Raw genomic sequence first — 14555 nt, forward strand, 5'->3', positions numbered from 1 at the left:
ACAAAATGAACATCTAGAAATCAAAGGCATTTTTATACAACAACTAGAGGCCTGGTGCACAAAATTCATGCACTCAGGGGGTTCCCTCAGCCCAGTCTGCACCCTCTCACAGTCTGGGACCCTTTGGGGTATGTCCGACTGATGGCTTAGGCCCACTCCCCATGGAGAATGGGCCTAAGCTGGCAGTTGGACATCCTTAGCACTGCCACGGAGATAGGAAAGGCTCCCACCACCGCCGCTGCGCTCGCCAGCCATGAGCCCAGCTCAGGGCTTCTGGCTGAGTGGTGCTCCCCCCTGTGGGAGCACACTGACCACCAGGGGGCAGCGCCTGTGTTGAGCATCTGCCCCTTGTAGTCAATGCAGTTGTTCCACCTTTCAATTGATTTGCATATTAGCCTTTTATTATATAGGATAATGAATTCTCAGAAAGAGAAACTAAAAACACAATCCCATTTACCATTGCAACAAAGAAAATAAGTACCTTGGAATAAACTTCACCAAGGAGGCAAAAGACCTGTATTCAGAAAACTACATGACATTAAAAAACTAATAGAGGAAGATACAAAATAATGGAAGAATATACTGTGTTCATGGATTGGAATAAATTAATCATCAAAATGTCTATACTACCCAAAGCAATCTATAAATTCAATGCAATACCTACTAAAATAGCAATGGTATAGTTCACAGATCTCAAACAAATACTCCAAAAATTTACATGGAACAAAATGCCGAATAGCCACAGCAATTTTGAGAAAGAAGAACAAAGCTCAAGGGATCACAATACCAGATATCAAGTTATAATACAAAACCATTGTAATAAAAACAGCCTGGTACTGGCACAAGGACAGGCATATAGATCAATGGAACAGAATATAGATCCCAGAAATCTATCCAAGCCATTATGTTCAATTAATATTTGATAAAGGAGGCAAGAGCATACAATGGAGTAAAGACAATCTCTTCAATAAATGGGCTTGGGAAAATTGAACAGGTACATACAAAAAAAAGAAAAATGAAACTAGCCCATCAACTTACACCATACACAAAAATAAACTCAAAATGGATAAAAGACTTAAATGTCAATTGTGAAACCCCCCAAATACAAGAAGAATCCATAGGCAGCAAAATCTCAGACATCTCTCCTAGCAATATGTTTGCAGATACATCTCCTAGGGCTGTGGTTGGCAAACTACGGCTCGCGAGCCACATGTGGCTCTTTGGCCCCTTGAGTGTGGCTCTTCTTAAGCCTTAGGAGTTCCCTAATTAAGTTAATAACAATGTACCTACCTATATAGTTTAAGTTTAAAAAATTTGTCTCTCAAAAGAAATTTCAATCATTGTACTGTTGATATTTGGCTCTGTTAACTAATAAGTTTGCCGACCACTGTCCTAGGGCAAGGGAAAGAAAAGAGAAAATAAACAAATGTGACTACATCAAAATACAAAGCTTCTGCACAGCCAAAGCAACCATCAACAAAATAAAAAGGGAGCCCACTGTATGGGAGAACATATTTGCCAATGATACATCTAATAAGAATTTAATTTCCAAAATATGTAAAGAACTCATACAATTTAACAAAAGAAAGACAAACAACCCAATTAAAAATTGGCAAAGGATCTAAATAGACACTTCTTCAAAGAGGACAGGCTGATGGCAAAGAGAAATATGAAAAAATGCTCTAAGTCACTAATCATCAAGATGCAAATTAAAATGATAATGAAGTATCACCTCACACCTGTCAGAATGGCTACCACCAACAAATCAACAAAGGACAAGCGTTAATGAGGATGTGGAGAAAAGGGAACCCTAATACACTGCTGGTGGGAATGCAGTATGGTGGAGCCACTATGGAAAACAGTATGGAGTTTCATAAAAAATTAAAAATGAAACAACCATTTGACCCAATGATCCCACTTCTAGGAATATATCCTAAAAAACCCAAAACACCAATTAGACAAAATACATGCACCCCTATGCTCATAACAGTGCTACTTACAATGGCTAAGATCTGGAAACTACCCAAGTGCCCATCAGTAGATGAGTGGATAAAAAAGATCTGGTACATTTATACCATGGAATACTATGCAGATGTGAAAAAAGGATTTCTTACCCTTTGAGACAGGATGGAGGGACCTTGAGACTATTATGTTATGTGAAATAAGCCAGTCAGAGAAAGATAAGTATCACATGATCTCATTTATATGTGGAATCTAATGAACAAAATAATCTGATGAAAAAAATAGACCCAGAGACATAGAAGCATGGAACAGAATGTGGGATCTCAGAGGGAATGGGTGGGGATGAGAAGAAATTAACCAAAGAAGTTATATGCACATATGCATAACCCATGGACACAGACAATGGTGCCGTGAAGGCCCGGGCTGGGGAGCTGGGTGCAGGGTTGAGGTGGGTCAATGAGGAAGGAACGGGGACATCTGTAATACTTTCAACAATAAAGACAAACTTTAAAAATATTCAATGCAATATACATATAATGTATCACAAATTTGTACATTTGAAACCTACATAATTTTATTAACCAATGTCACCCCAATAATTTAATGAAAAAGAAAAAACTTAAAAAAAAAGAATTCATAAGGTTTAACTGCACTTAGAAATGGATGAAGTACATTATTCCTGGCAGAAGAGGGCCAGAAGGGGCAGAATATTGGGGATTTAGTCCTGAAGTCAGCTCAGCAAGTGACCCCTTAAATCCTAGCACAATTTTACCCATTACACCTTTTCATGGATGTATGTTTGCTTTCATTGCTATAAATTGGTTTGTATAAATACTTTCAATCAGATCTGAATAGCCAGCTAAAATCAAAAGCACACACTGATGATATAGAATTGATCACCTCTTTCACAAAGCAGCAGTTTTCATAATTCAGCTAAGACTGGCTTCTTGAGATGGTTTCTTGTGGGAATTACTGGCAGCTTTGTGCATCTACCATACTTCTCTAAGCAAATGACTGAGGTGGGGGAGGGTAGAGATTTACAGACACTAATGGGATCCTCTTGATGTGAGACCTAAGATGCTTCCCTGAGTAACAGGCTGCCTTTGTAAGTAGAACTACCCCTTGATTTGTCAGTATGTAAACAAGCCTATAGGGTGTTTGACATGCATCAAGCTCAGGACATGTGGTCATGGAAGGGAAACCTACAGAGTCAGGAGGAACAAGGAGGAAGATAACTTGTTACCTCAGGAAGTCTGGATAATAATTTTTAAAAAGTCAGTTATGTTTGCACTGAGAAAGTTTAATATTTTCATGAAAGCTCAATTTTTAATGTTATTTTGTGAATAAAAATGTTAAGATTACTTGTCCTTCTTTGTGCTCTGAATACACAAGCAGAGAAGGATGGGAAATGTGCCAGGTTAGAGCTGGAGAGGGACTCAAAATGAATATTGGTGGTGACTTCTCGGTGAAGGTGGTGATGATATACAATGCAGATGGCTAACCAGCAACCTCTCACACACCATAGAAGACACAAGCTCCAGATGCCTGCCCCTCCCCAGGCAGCTGGGTTAGGGCCCCAGAAGGATTCTGGTGAGTCACTGAACAGCCTGCCAGAGTGCCACACACCTCCTTCCCTCCGCGATGAATTCCTGCAGCAACATGAGGTTTTATCCCTGCCACCCCATTTTTGCAGACCGTGTTGGCCTACAGAAATGCTTTTTCTTTTTACCCATACCAGTAAGATACTTAATCGTTTCATATACATGGTCTCATTTCATATTTAAAATGACCCTGAGTTGGATGCTGCCCAGACTTTTTACAGAGGCTGAGAGAAAAGATACTTAACCCGCCCTGAGTGCTGAGACCATTACTGGGAAGCCAAGATAGAACCCATGTCTATAAAACTTGTCCTATTTCCCTCCAATTTTAGGTGACTCAATCATAATATATGCTTTGAAGGCCAAAAGCTTACAGGGTGAAGAATTACTTTTCTAATATATCACTCATTCTGAACTTTTCTAGAGCTTTTCTCACATAATCGCCTCACTGTTTCCCACTTCTTTTTCACTAGGTCCAAAGAGCCTCCCCATCCTGAGGGGTAGGGGCAGCTTGGCTGCATGCTGTGCTAGTGATGGCAGGTCTAGCCTCCCACTGGACCTACTTCTGGGCCCTACTTTTGGGTTTTCCTTGCCCTTTCTCACCACTTCTCCTCTTTCTCCTGGCATCTCCCAGCTCAGTCGACACCTGTATTTCCTCCCTTCATCTATCAATAACTGGGGCACCATGGTCCTCAGGACTCAGCAGCTAGGGCTGCATGGCTTTTAAAGGCAGGTCAAGATTTTCCAGAGCTCGCTGAGATGCAGCATGAGAATAGCATGCTGACATCAGTACCCACAGTGGGGACAACTGTAGGCAATGCTGTGATTCATGCATGAGGTTGGGGATCATTTTGTCCCAAGGCTGTACAGGCAGCTGCTCTCAGCATTCCTAAAACTGGTGCCAACTCTCCCCCTGACATCCCAGGAAATCCACCTGGAAGATATCTGAGCACTCATTCACTAAGTGGCCCACCCAGATGCAAGGCATAGTTGTTTTGGGGAAAAGTATTAACTCCTTGTTTGAATCACATCTTACAGCTTGATATTTATTTTGTCATTTATGAAAATCCTAAAGAATGGCCTAACAGGGCTTTTTCACAGCACACAGATGGCTTTCTCATTACTCATTCTGTCTCAACCTGTGGTTCAAAAGTCTGTTTTTCACAGCTGACCCCAAAGTTACAGAAACTACTTACTCCTCCCTGTCTTCTGAAGTACTGGTGTCTCTTGATAAATAGTAGTTTCCATGGAGATGATAAAGAAACATTATTCATGTTGCAGTGGGCTTCTGATTTTACCTTGAACCATTAGCTTTAACCCACAGCTCATTCATTCTATACATTAGGAGTAAGGAAATGGTTTCAGCCCAGGACACTCCAGAAGACCCCCATCAGCATGTCTGAGAGCTGTTCTCATTTGAGCAGAGCCCCCACTCCCTCACCCCACTCCCTATAATACCTGTGCACACAAAAGTTTAGGTGACTTTAATTTTTATAAAAGATACACACTTTGGAGTTTCAAAAGATAACCTTAAAGAGACTTGTAAACATTTTTCACCTTTGAAGAAAATAATCTTTAATCTTTAAAAATAACTTGTATGTGATAAACTGAGTTGATAGGTGCCAGATATGATCATTGAACTAGGAAAAGGGAATGCCATATGAATAAATACCATATATTTTTTTCCTTAAAGAAGGCACACCTCAGGGGTGGTCAGGCTTAATTACTTCTGCTACATATGTCTAGACCTATATAATAAAAGTGTAGTATGCAAATTGTCCCCTTGACTGGAGTTCTTCTAGGAGTCGACCAGGGGGTGGGGGCGGGGCCAGCTGGGGGAACGGAGGGAGGCCCTGGCCAGTGGCTGTGGCAGGAAGGTGGCCAGGGGAAGGGTGGGAGTACCCAGCTGGCAGCTGGCAGCCACTAGGGACCCTACCAGTGCACAAATTTCGTGCACTGGGCCTCTAGTAAAAATATGAAAATTTTTTCCAAAGGCAGTACATGTGTAAAGAGACCATAAGCACAGGAAAATACATTCATGGTCCCAGGTCCTAGTTCCCACCAATCTCTTTCTCTTAAAACCATTCATTAATTGTCCCCCAGGGACATAAAAGTCACTATCAGAGTAAAATATGTATTAATACTAAGTACCAAATTACAATTTTTTGATTGATTTGAGAGAGAGAGAGAGAGAGAGAGAGAGAGAGAGAGAGAGAGAGAAAGGAAGGAAGAAAAACACCGATTGTTTTTTCACATATTTATGAATTCATTGGTTGATTTTTGTATGTGCCCTGACTGGGGATCGAACCCGAAACCTTGGTGCATCAGGGCAATACTCCAACCAACTGAGGTGTGTTATCTGGCCAGAGCCACAAAATATTAAGAACCTAATATTTGAGTGTAAGTAATACTGCACTTAAAAGTACGGTATTTATTCATTACTTATATTTTGAAGCACTGGGGCGTCACAATCACCGGGATTCATATTTGACACAGTCCTTCCTGTATCCTGTCCTGAGAGTGTTAGGGCTGCATGGCTTCTAAAGGCAGCCCAAGATTTTCCAGAGCTCAGCAGCTGTGTCAATACATTAAGGCCAGAGAACATTTCTGGGTAGCAAAGGGGCTTAAACTTCAGCAACCTACTGAAAGACAGCAGGAAGAATTTGGCAACAGGTAGAAAATAAATGGACCTCTTCTAACCAAGACAGAAGGCACTTTTTACACTTGCCAAAGCTGAGAATGCTGCCAGCCTCCTGCAGAAAGCCTCATATGTTCTGGGACTTTGAAACACATCTGGAACAGAGGGGTCACTCTTCAGTGCCCTTGAACATCAATCACATTTGGCTCTTTGGCCCCTGCTCTCTGCTCTGCCTGAGGGTCCCCCTGTGCATCTTCTGCTGCAGGGCCACAAAAATGTCAAATAAAATCCTAAATGACAATTTCTGCACTAATATAACATACCCTGTCTGTGATCTCTAATCTTTAATCAATTATACACATGGATTTGCTGCTTTAAAACCCTCAACATTTTCTTATTGTTTAATGGATTAAGTGCAAATTCGGGCATTCAAGATCTTTCTCAGTCTGGCCCTCATGCTGTTTTTCAGGTCTTGTTTCCAATTGCTGTCTTACATGACACATGAGGCCAAAAATTTGCTTGTTAGTGTTCACCTAACCACCATTTGCACCTGCTTCTCTGATGCCTTTGCTCAAGCTGCTCCTGTGCTTTGACAGTTGTTTGTGGGAAGCGTCAAGTGACTTAATCAGGTAAAATGCAAGCGTGAAAGCAGGGAAGTGGTTCTTCTGAAGCTGCTTTCTTTCTGTAAGTTTCCCACACCACAGAATCATCAATCATATTCTGTCCCACAAGACAAATCTTGAAAGAATAAAGCTCAATTGACCTCAAGCCACATATTCTTAACTAATAGAACATCCTTGTATCAGCTCACAAGAAGACAGACTGTAAGGTACCAATTTTGCAAGACTGCTTGCCCCTAGTAATTACACTAAAAATAAATGAAGGCAGCCAACTGGCAAAATTGCCTGTTCCTTTAGAAAATACATTTTATGTTCCTTTAAGCTTCATTGTCAATGGTTGGCTTAGATAAATGAGAGGCTTCCAGCAGCTTTTGCCCAAGACCAGGTTTGACAAATGTGGCATTATTTTGGCAGACTTAAGGTCCTGATTCAGTCCTCAAATATCTGGCACTGTACATGAACTTCTGAACCTGACCTAAAGCTTTTATGGGCTTTAAATTTTTCAAGCAATTGCATCATTCAGCAGTTGTGATGGCCCTGTGATGACATTGTTATTTATCAACTGCCCAAATACTACAATGCATTTAAGGGCAACTGACATAAATCAGCACAGACCAGGGCAGTAAGAAATGGCTCATCATTCAGATCCATTCAAAAGCATACAGGTTGTTACTGTAGTTCATTTAATTTGAAAACACATGACAGAGAAAGGAGAGAGAGAGAGAGAGAGAGAGAGAGAGAGAGAGAGAGAGAGAGAGAGAGAGAGAGATGCCACAAATTCAGAAAGCTATGAAGAGTAATTTGTGAATTTTCATCAAATAGCATATGCTCTGAGCAATTTATTCCCAAGTGTTTTCAGAGGTAACTTGTTAGTTATAGGGTTTCTTCCTTTTCTTTTTAAACTTCTGCTTCAGTAGAATAAGATCAAGAAAATAAACAAAACTATTATTAGGGTTTTGCTTTTTACATCAAATCACCAATATTTCCATTTGTCCAATATAATATTGGAAAGATAAAATATAAGTACCTGTGTCTAAAAAAATTCAATGGAGAATGTGTTTAATGTTTAAATGAAATGTTATATTATTTATATTATTGCTAAATCTAATGTTATACATTTTCAATGTCTTGGTTAATACGGAACAATCTTTTTAATGAGACACACACCAAGATACAATAAAAGGGATTAAAAGAATTCAGGGAACAAAGAGAAGGAAACCAATTTTGTAACTCTACTAGTAAAATCAGAATGAAAAAGACTATATATATATATATATATATTCCTGTATCTTTACTTAGGCCAATTCAAATGTTAAGAAACAATCTGGAAGACTCTTCAAGTTCATCAATGATTAATAGGAAATTAACATTCAGAATAAAAATTTTCCCTCTTCCTCAAACAGACAGAATACAAAGGCTTTTCTTACTAAATCCAAGGTAATCAAATAATAGAAGATTGCTTATTTTTAAGTGGCAAGCTGTGATAGACAACATGGAAGAATATGAATTAATACAGGTATAGGAGACTATATTTCCATAAGTCTTTGTTTTGCTGATATTGTAAATACAAACTTAGCAGAAATGTTTCAAACCTGAGCAATCAAATTAAAATAGGTTGCCTAAAATATCTTCTAAATTAGACTTTTCTTAAGAGAAACAGTATGTTTGAGCTACTTTAATTTTAAGTAAAGTCATCAGTTCTCAAAGTATGAGAAACAGATAAAGACTTCTCTTCCTTGGAATTCACTCTGTTGTGCCAGTATTGCAAATAGCACATTTGCAATGCCACTCATTCCCACTTGTAATTGATAATTTTATGTGTCAATGTGGCTGGGTCCTGGTGCACATATATAGACAAACACTGTTCTGTAAGTTTCTGTGAGTGTGTTTTTGGATGAGATTAACATTTAAATTGGTAACTTTGAGTAAAACCGATTGCCCTCCATAATGCCAGTGGGCCTCATCCAATCAGCTAGAGACATCAACAGAACAAAAGACGGACCTCCTCCTGAGCAAGAGAGAATTCTGCCAGCAGACAGCCTTCAGACTTTAAGTGCTGCACTGGCTCTTCCCTGGGTCTCCAGTCTGCTGACCCATCCTGAAGATTTTAAACTTAACAGCCTTCATAATCAACTGAGACTAGTCTTTAAAATAAATCTCCTTCTATGTTTACCCATCTCTAGAAAACCCTGACTAATACAGCAATTATCTGAACAGTTATCCACTCTACATCCTCTGTACACATCTTGCTTTCATCTACATCAGCGATTTTCAATCTTTTCCATCTCATGACACGCATAAAATAATTCTGACAAAAATAGGTATAATTTTGATTTATTCACACTGCGTGGCTATTGTTGTGTTGGCTATTGTTGTCACTTTTTTAAATTTGACAATCTAAGGGAAAAGAGGTCAATGCCTCTGACTAAGTAGTCAGGTATTGCATGTTTTTGTTTGGTTTGGTTTGGTTTGTGTGTTGTGGTGTGTGTGTGTGTGTGTGTGTGTGTGTGTGTGTATGTGTGTGTGTTCATTCCTCTTGATTGTACTTTTTAAATCTTTATTATTGAAAGTATTACATATGTCCACTTTTTCCCCCATTGATCCTCTCCAGCCCACCCCTGTCCCCTGCCCCGGGCCTTCACTACCTTATTGTCTGTGCCATGGGTTATGCATATAAGGTATTGCATGTTTTTAAAATTCTCTTTTGTGCCAATTTTAAATAGGTTTATTTAAGATACTGCATTTTCCACTTTACAATACAGTTATAAAGTGCATTATATTTCCTTTCCCTATGCACAGTCCACATTCAAGTATCAAGAATGCCCAGTTATTGACTATATAGCAGCTCAACTTTTAAAACTGCCATGGAATTTGCTACAAATTTGGGTCCTTCAATATTTTGTGTGGTACAATGCTAGATCTATGTTCAAAGCTGGCTTAATCAACTTCTTCAATGATGGGCCCAGAGGAGGCACCATCATATGGAGGAGCTTGCCACCAGGAAAGTCCCCAGACATTCCTCCTGGCATGCCTCCTGCACTCTGGTACAGTTGGTAATGATGGGGTTGCAGACTTTTTCCAACTCTTTCTGCTGATGTTCAAATTCTTCCTTTTCTGAGGTGTGGTTCTTACCAAGCCTGTTGATGATTTAATTGCACTTGTCAAGAATCTTCTGTTTGTCCTCATCATTGATCTTGCCTTGAAATTCTTCCTCTTCAATAGTTGCTTTCATGTTGAATGCATAGGATTCAAGTGAATTCTTGGAAGACACCTTGTCCTACTGTTTCTCATCTTTGGCTTTGTGCTTCTCAGCTTCTTGGACCATGTGCTTAACGTCTTCTTTGCTCTGATGACTCTTGTCATTAGTGATGGTAATCTTGTTCTCTTTCCCAGTCCTCTTATCCACAGCAGAGACATTGAGGATGCCATTGGCATCAATATCAAAAGTAACTTCAATCTGAGGAACACCACAAGGTGCAGGGGGTATGCCTGTGAGTTCAAACTTGTCAAGCAGGTTGTTATCCTTGGTCATGGCACACTCACCTTCATAAACCTGGATGAGCACCCCAGGCTGGTTGTCAGAGTAGGTGGTGAAGGTCTGCATCTGCTTGGTGGGGATGGTGGTGGTGTGCTTGATCAGGACAGTCATGACACCGCCAGCCATCTCAATACCAAGGGAAACAGGTGTGACATCCATCCAGCAGCAGCAGATCTTGGACATTTTCAGATCTGTCTCCAGAGAGAACGGCTGCCTGGACAGCTGCACCATAAGTGACAGCCTCTTCAGGGTTGATGCTCTTATTCAACTCTTTTCCATTGAAGAAGTCCTGTAGGATTTTCTGAATCTTGGAGATACGAGTAGAGCCACCCACTAGGACAATATCATGGATCTGGGACTTGTCAAGCTTGGCATCCCAAAGGGCTTTCTCTACAGGGTCCAGGGTGCCACAGAAAAGGTCAGCATTCAATTCTTCAAATCAGGCATGGGTGATAGAGGTATAGAAGTTGATTCCTTCATAGAGTGAATAAATCTCAATACTGGCCTGGGTGCTGGAAGAGAGAGTATGCTTAGTACATTCACAACCAGTATGAAGGTGACAGACAGCCCTCTTGTTCTACTGATATCCTTCTTATGTTTGTGTTTGAACTATGCAATGAAATGGTTGACCATTCGGTTGTTGAAGTCTTCTCCACCTAAGTGGGTGTCCCAGCTATAGATTTGACCTCAAAGATTCCATCTTCAATTGTAAGGATTGACACATCGGAAGTGCCACCTCCCAAGTCAAAGATCAGCACATTTCTTTCAGCTCCAACCTTTTTGTCTAAAGTGTAAGCAATAGCAGCAGCAATTGGCTCATTGATGATTCTAAGTACATTGAGACCAGCAATAGTTCCAGCATCTTTGGTGGCCTGATGCTGAGAGTCATTGCAGTAAGCAGGTACTGTGACAACAGCATTGGTAACAGTCTTCCCAAGGTAGGCTTCTGTGATTTCCTTCATCTTTGTCAAAACCATGGATGACACCTCTTCTGGATAAAAGCTTTTTGTCTCTCCCTTGTATTCTACTTGGACCTTGGGCCTGCCAGCATCATTCACCACCATGAAAGGCCAATGCTTCATGTCAGACTGGACAACAGCATCATCAAATCTATGTCCAATCAAGTGCTTGGCATCAAAGACCGTGTTGGTAGGATTCATTGCTACTTGATTTTTTGCAGCATCACTGATCAATCGTTCAGTATCAGTAAAGGCAACATAACTCGGGGTGGTTCGGTTTCCCTGATCATTGGCAATTATTTCCACTTTTCCATGCTGGAATACACCCACACAAGAGTAGGTGATGCCAAGATCAATGCCAACTGCAGGTACCTTAGACATGGTTGCTGGTGGGCACGCTCGGCTGGCACAGACTGGCCAGAACTGGTGTCCCCGCGTTCAATCTGTTTTTAAAATTCTTGCAGTACCCTATTGAAAATCTCTGATCTATATGAATAACATAATTTTATGATTGCACATTTAATTCTTATAGTTAGCATTCACTTTCTTGGCCACAAAGTTATATAGCTATTTACTCAGACCTTTAAAAAAGAAAACCTACTCTGATTCCTGTGCTATTATATGTTGTATGCAGTTAAGTCCTTTAAAGCCCCTTAAGCATGAAGGGAAATAGTCTTCTCTGAGCCAGGAAAGGATACTGAAGCTTTTAGTAAAAGGTAGGATGATAAAAGCTAGTCAGTTTTCAGAGTGGCTTCTCTCTCCTGGGGCCACATCTGTGATTTGAAATTAATTCCAAGATGAGACTCATCCACATACAAATGTAAAGCTAAAGATAGCCTATTTTAGATCATCTCCTGATCCTCTCCACTGATAATGAAACACATTGTTTCAATCAAGTTCCTTTTAATAATAAAGAAATATGAGAAAAATTATAGATGAAGACAGGCCCCAATGCAATCCAAATCTAGCAGATATGATATCTCTAATCCGTTCTCTCATCTCTCATTTTAAGAGGGAGAAAATCATGATAGAGCAGAAGGTTGAAAACTTGTTTTGGTGGCAAAGGGCATTTTTACGTTCTTGGCTTTTTCCAGAGTGAATAGAGCAAACATGCTCTAATTTCAAAGACTGATTTCATTCTGACAAAGAAAACAGTTCAATAGCCAATCATATGATTACATCTATCAATAGCTTTTAATGCCAATGGTCATGAGGTGGTATTGGTCTTTAGGTTCTTTAACTAGATTGGAAATGATTGGTTTATAATTGAAAACATCCTTTTTCATCCAGAAAGTTTCAAATAAGGCTATAAGTCACAAGACTTGCAATGAAATAGTCTTTTAATGGGAATTTTAAAAGGCAGAACAAACAAAACAAAATAAAAACAAAGTACACTTCTGTCAATTGCTGTGTTTCATTATGCAGAAATACCTAAAAATCAAATGCACAGATCTGAGGTATTCTGGTTCGCTTGGTGCATTCTGAAGTTTAACCTTTTTGCCTTCAAGCTTTATTAATAAAAATTTATCCAAAATACAACCAGCCTATTTTCCTGCTAAGTATGGTTAACAATTTCTCTTGTTCTAGTCACTGACTTAGACCATTGCTTTGGTAGCATTACTTAAATTATTTTGACACACTGACCTCTCACCTTCACCTTCCTCAGTGACTTCAGTTACTGATCCTCTTTTTGAGCATTTTTGTGAAGTGCCCTAAGGTTGAAAAAATAAGTAAGCCCTGCCCAGTGTTTTCAGTGGTTAGAGCATTGGCCAGTGGACCAAAGGGTTAGAAATTCAATTCCCAGTCAAGGACATGTACCTGGGTTTCGGGTTTGCTCACCCGGGATTCAGGGATTGTGCCAGAGGCAACCAGTCGATGTGTCTCTCTCTCTTTCTTCCTCCTCCTTCCCTTCCACTCTCTCTAAAAAACAATGGAAATGCCTGGCTGGTGTTGTTCAGTGGTTGAATGTCGACCCATGGGCCAGGAGGTTACGGTTAGATTCCCAATCAGGGCACATGCCCAGATTGCAGGCTTGATCTCCAGTAAGGAGCATGCAGGAGGCAGTGGGTCAATGATTCTCTCTCATCACTGATGTTTCTCTCTCTGAAATCAATAAAACAAATATTTTTAAAAAATCAATGGAAAAATATTCTCAGGTGAGGATTTTTTAAAAAGTGAAACATTTTAAATTTTATGAAATTGTAGCAGGCTTAGGAAAAAACTGACTAAAAATGTCCTTAAGATCATGTAGAAAAAATATAATATAACTAGAGGCCCGGTTAGTTACAGGTAAGGTCCCTAGGTGAGGTCTCTAGGCCTGACCGGCGACCAGGGCTGATTGGGGCCTTACTTCATTTTGCACCATCCCCTGGTGGTCAGCACATGTCATAGCAAGCAGTCGAACTCCCAGTCAGTTGAACTCCCAAGGGGACAATTTGCATATTAGCCTTTTATTATATAGGATATACTCCTACCATCATAAAATACCAAACACTTTGATAAATAATTATTAAAGTGGAATGCTTTTGAGCAGACTGATTTTAACATCTTAAAAAAGGGGCCCTTTAGTAAGTAGCTGGCCCTCCTCTCCACTCATCACCTAACAGGACTGCAGGCCACCTCACATCCACATGGATGGGTCTTCCACCTCCACATGTCCTCTTCTTTCACTCATTTCATCCACTCAGAATCACCATACTTCTTAGATACCAAATTCTGAGATCCTCTCTGACCACAAGTTTCCATAATTCCACCCACCATCTTCTTAAGTCTGCCCACTGGGCCTTCATCCTTATTATGACTTCATCATGGCTTCTGTCTGGACCCCATGAACGTCTACTTTAATCATAGTTTATGTAGCAATCAGAGAATCCCTCATCTACTTAGCCCTTTTTCATAATCTTTAGCTCTAGATAAATTCCTAGAATTTGGGGTTGGAAAAAGTTTTTACTGAAAAAGCCAAAATTTGATCCATGAAACAAATTGCATTCGATCCATGAAACAAATTGCATGTGCTGACCACCAGGGGATGGTGCAAAATGAAGTAAGGCCCCAATCAGCCCTGGTCGCCGGTCAGGCCTAGAGACCTCACCTAGGGACCTTACCTGTAACTAACCGGGCCTCTAGTTTTATTATATTTTTTCTACATGATCTTAAGGACATTTTTAGTCAGTTTTTTCCTAAGACTGCTACAATTTCATAAAATTTAAAATGTTTCACTTTTTAAAAAATCCTCACCTG

At 40.0% G+C, this 14555-nt stretch overlaps 1 protein-coding gene and 1 pseudogene across 4 annotated transcripts in view; both read right to left on the reverse strand.

Annotated features, from left to right (window-relative positions):
- The window catches only part of DCLK1 (doublecortin like kinase 1), a 553061-nt gene that overhangs the window by 310187 nt on the left and 228319 nt on the right, over positions 1-14555 (reverse strand). The window lies entirely within an intron of this gene.
- On the reverse strand, positions 9756-11697 carry LOC118651016 (annotated as a pseudogene).

The sequence above is a fragment of the Myotis myotis genome, unplaced genomic scaffold (genome assembly GCF_014108235.1).
Source record: "Myotis myotis isolate mMyoMyo1 unplaced genomic scaffold, mMyoMyo1.p scaffold_m19_p_3, whole genome shotgun sequence".
Lineage (NCBI taxonomy): Eukaryota > Metazoa > Chordata > Mammalia > Chiroptera > Vespertilionidae > Myotis > Myotis myotis.